The 5,141-nt window shown below is 35.5% G+C and overlaps 1 non-coding gene across 1 annotated transcript; it reads left to right on the top strand.

The window, feature by feature from the left end:
- The first annotated feature begins 764 nt into the window (after positions 1 to 764).
- On the top strand, positions 765 to 839 carry LOC139022290 (small nucleolar RNA SNORD79). Its single transcript, XR_011473665.1, has one exon. It is a non-coding gene; the product is annotated as a small nucleolar RNA SNORD79 (small nucleolar RNA).
- Positions 840 to 5,141: the final 4,302 nt, after the last annotated feature.

Genomic DNA, 5,141 nt, shown 5'->3' with positions numbered 1-5,141 from the left:
AGAGACATTGAGTAAATTACCTAAGGTCAGTGACATGTCATCTCATGCAGGGGGTTAAACGTTAAAATCAATGAATATCTTGAAATGTCAAAAACACTCTTAAGAGGGGCCTTACCTTTCATTAAGACAGTACGGTGCTGACTTTCAGTGAGTCCAGCTCAGCCAGGGTTCCTCCAGCCCGGAGCTGTTGGTTGTTTCTTTCACAGAACTCCAGAAGGGGAAGTGTAAGGACCACATTTTACTAGTAAGTAAGAAAAAAAATACTTCAGACCATTTAAATACTAGGACACTTGCATCATAAAAAGGCTTTGTGATTGTCTATATTCACTGTGTAGCAGTGCTCCTAAAATATTCATTATTTGAGTTCATTTGTGGTAGAAAGCTATGCTGATGTGACTTGTAACTTTGGGGAGAAATATGACTTGAAAGAAATCCAGTAGTCTGTGCAAACAGTTCTATACTCGCAGAACTGGAAACCGTAAGTATATTCCTTGTGGATGGCCTGTTTTAGTCTGATGTCATCTGTGTAGGGTAGGAAGAAACTTTCCTCTACCCTCCTGGTATAATGAAATGGATATAAGAAAGAGATTAACAAGTTAAAATGACCCAATTAATTATATACATACACGAGTGAGTCAGAAACCCCCCATACTGACAAGTTCAAAGACAGAAAGGGAAAATTAGGTAAATATGACATTCTGAGCTCAGGATCACTTTAGGCTATAGAGGGGAGGAAGGTCATTGCAGGGCCATAAGAAGAGTAAACGTGTTAGTGATGATTTAAAAAAAACAGATGGGAATCTCTCTGAAAAAGAATGAAGATTTTATAAAAAATAAATAAATAAATAAATAATAAAAATAAAAATAAAAAAAAAGAAGAGTAAACGTTCAGCAATTAGAAGTTTGCCCTTACCTACAGATAGGCCATAAAAAGTTATATCTGGTGATAGTTCTTATTATGGGCATGGTCCCTAATTTAAATTCTTTAAGGGAGAAGTGAAAGTTCCTCATGAGCCTGGAGGGTCTTGATTGCCTTCAGCTCAAAATAATTCACAAGCCAAAATAAGACCTTTGGGGGAGAACTGTTCTGAACACCTTTAATCCTTGGTCTCCCTCGGCTTGCAGCTGCATCACTCCAGTCTCTGCCTCTATCGTCATATGGAATTCTCTCTGTGTGTTTTTTTCCTGCCTAAAAAATGTTCCTCTTTTATAGGGACACCAGTCTCATCAGGTTAGGACCCACCCTAATGACCTCGTCTTAACTTGACTTCATCTGCCAAGACCCTATTTCCAAATAAGTAACAGGTAGTGCAAATTAGAATGTAAATGTATGTTTTTTGAAGGAGACACAATTCAACTGATAACAGACTGTTCATCATAATACCATTAACTACCCTCACTGGTATAGTCACCTCAACACGCCCGTCTTGAAAGTGTAAACTACTACAGAGCAGAGCAGTATTCTCTGTTTATACTACATAATCTCACAGGATGGTGGAAATCCTGTTATATTCATCAACTACCCGGATATCTCAGGTATGTGGGCTTAAGCATCCAGACATCTAAAATATCTAGAGTCATATTAATTCTACTTTTTGGTCACCATGCAGTCCTAATCTGTTTCATTTTGTAATGCTTATAAGGACTCAAAGTCATATGAGTTCTAGGAAAACTAATATATGTATGAAACAAAATTATGACTGGGACCTTTCTATGCAGCTTCTGCTACCCACCTGTTTATTAAAAAAGTAATGCATATTTATTGCAATGGATCAAAGAATATAGAAGCATATCAGAAAGTAATTACTAATACCTTCCTCCCATCTTCAATCCCATGCCCATTGGTAACCAACATATTCCTTCCACATCTTTCCAATGCTCATAAATAAACATAGACAAGCGTGCACAACTATATAGGATTTTTTCCCATTTTTATCAATAAAATATTTTCCATATATTAATTTGTAACTTGCTTTTTTCACTTATTATATCCTACATACCTTTTAAGGTTAATATGTATAGATTTAATACATTCCTTTTATTTAATATTTTAATATTTTTTTAATATTGATGTATTAGTTCCTAGTATTGCTAACGCATAATTTATTCAACCATTCTTTCTAAGCAGACTATGCAGGTCTTCTCAGACATTTCTTGCAACAAACATTCTTGTCCTTACCTACAATTACAGTTGTCAAATAAATTACTAAAAGTTGGGTTCCTGGATATGCATTTTAAATTTTTAAAAGATTACAACAATTCACATTTCTACCAATAATGTGCCTTCTCCCCACACCCTCACCAGCACTGGAATTATCAATATCCATTTTTGAGTAAATGTTCCTGTATTTTATTTTTTATTAGAGTCGTTGATACTTGCTTATAGAAGTCACATCACATACCACATCTAAGACCCCTGAATAAATCTTTATCATGTATTTCTAGCCAAAGCCTCAGGACTCTTTTTGAGTTCATGTATACCCATTAGAGGTCTCTATTCTCTCTCTAGAGAGAGCCAAGTATTCTCTCTCAACTATTCCCAAACATCTAATCACAGGACCTTTTTTGCCGCCAAAAGTCAACTCTGGTTCTGAGCTAATGTTGCCCAGTTGGCTAAAGAAAGCCTCAATTCAAATAACTACCTATTAGAATGAAGTCCCAGAAAATGACTGGAACCCTTTAAAGGTTTCATGCTTTTTAGTTTATCAAACTAAGTAGTTTCAAAACACCCCACAACTAAAAACATCATATTTTCTCTATTTTATTACACTTATATTAATTAATACCATCCCTTGTTTCAGAAGGTCTAACAGAATTTTCTAAAAAGCTGCTGATATTGATATAAATCCTCATAAAAAGTTGTGAAACATTCCTGTTGTTCTTCAGAAAAATAAAATGGCCATAAATTTTTAAATTATTTTTATGGCTTTTTACTTGTTTTATTCAGCAATATAATTATTCCCTGGTATATTTCCTACTGGAATGAAAAAGATCTTAGTAATGAATTACAGTTTAAATGTTTAAACTAAGATTTCCAAACTTTCTAAACCATTCTAATCTGAAACAGATTAATTAAATATTTGTTTGTATTACTTAAATCAAATATAATTTGGACTTCAGATTTCAAAGCTTGTAAATATGTTGTAGAAAAGGAAGGACTTATTTTCTTCAATTTACAAATGCCTACAAGGGCATGAAAGCTATGAATGAACTGAAGAGAAATGTTTCAACATGGGTTTGACTAATTTTTACCAAGCTACTAATTTTCAGGATATTCTCTGGTCTTTTCACCAGTAATAGAATATACTAGAAATATTAAAGGAGCTAGACTTTATAAAGGTATATGATGGCATCCATCAGGACTGAAGGATTTCATTGTTTAGTTTTTCTTTAAGACTATAGAGCTCAAGAATAGTAAATAATCATTCCCTTATTTGTGAAGTCCATCTAGCCAGACATAGTTTGTTTTTACAATAATGTGATCTTTCCAAATGATTAGATTTGTCCTGAAAGATATAGATACTGTACTTATGGGGGGAAAAGGTATTTTCTCCTCTCAGCTATTGATTTCCCCTGTGCTTTAGGGCAAAGATTTGAGTGCCCACTTTCCTCACATGCCTTGTGGGAAAGGTAAATGTGATAGTTCAATGGATAACTGTGAACACTGATTAGAATCCAGCAATGTTTATGAAATCAAGTGGTATACAAGGCACAGCGGGATTTATTAAACTTTTAAAACGACATGGCTTCCTTAAAAATGAATAGTGAATTTATTCAAAAGCTAGTTAGGGTTGGTGACAGTGATAGCTCCCAACAAGTAAGTTTAGTACCATAGCAAACTTCATTACCAAGGTGTACAGCTAAAGCTTAAAAAAAAAGAAAGAAAAAAGAAGGAATAAACATTTATGTCTGGCTCTCAGCTCTCAGGCCTTGTGAATGAGCCTTATCCTCCTGGTTGACTCCCATCCAGGGAGCAGTTTGCAGCCTGACATGATCAGCCCACAGCCTGCAGAGCAAGAGCAAGCATCTCTCACAGGAGATAGAACACGAGGAAAGAAAGCTCCTTTCTCAGAATTCTCAGCCAACATTTTCTTGCAACTATTTGACCTGAATTGAGTCTTTTCACCCATCACCCAGTGGCTTATGCCAGCCAGCCTCTGGAATTAGCTGTATAGGCAATTCTATCTCAACTGAAAATCTACCAATTTATGACCAAGCTATCATTTCTGGGCTCAATACAAAATTAAATAAATATAGTCTATGGCCAAATTGAAAATACATTTATATTTATTTCTAATCCTCACTCTGGCATTTGAATGTACGTCTTCTCTAAAATTAACACCCTATTTGGTTAATTCTCAGCTTTCCTATTTCTAAACTTTATTTTACCTTAGATAGGCTTTCATGAAAGGCAGAATTTCTAAGATGAAAAGATGGTGCTGTGGTCTGAATGTGTTCCTCCCCCCAGATGCATGTGTTGAGATCCTAACCCCCAAAGGTAATGGTATGAGGAGGTAGAGCATAAGGAAGGTGATTAGGTCATGAGGTCAGAGCCATCACTAATGGGATTAGTGCTCTCATAAGTGATTCCATGGATCCCTAGCCCCTTCTACCACTTGAGGAAGCACAGGTTATGAACTAGGAAGAGGTGCCTGACTAGACTGGTGTCTCGATCTTGGCCTTCCTAGCGTCCAGAACTGTGAGAGATAAATTTCTATTGTTTATAAACTACCCAGTGTCTAGTATTTTGATATAGCAGCCCTAAAGGACTAAGACAGATGGTATTAATACACTTCCCAAATTAAAAAAAAATCCACCAAGGACCCTAAGTTAAAGTTTGGACACACACACACACACACACACACACACACACACACACACACAAACACACACACACACACGTTTTATTGAAAACAAAAATTTACATTTTTATTTTGCAGGATTTAACATCTTATCATTGATCATGTGTCTGTGTGCCCAACCTTAGAGAAATTGGGCCCCCGGTCATTTAAAAGAAATACATTATCTCAATTCTCTAGTTCCTTTTAATTTTGTTTTTGTGAGACTTTGTGTTTGGAGAAATAGTGAATTTAAAGGATCTCAACAGTTGATGAAACATTTTTTTTTATTCTCCCAAACCT

The sequence above is a fragment of the Myotis yumanensis genome, unplaced genomic scaffold, assembly GCF_028538775.1.
Source record: "Myotis yumanensis isolate MYYU_CA2020_CCGP unplaced genomic scaffold, mMyoYum1.0.hap1 SCAF_13, whole genome shotgun sequence".
Lineage (NCBI taxonomy): Eukaryota > Metazoa > Chordata > Mammalia > Chiroptera > Vespertilionidae > Myotis > Myotis yumanensis.
Note: the sequence above shows the minus strand (reverse complement) of the source record. Positions and strands in the feature narration are given on the sequence as shown.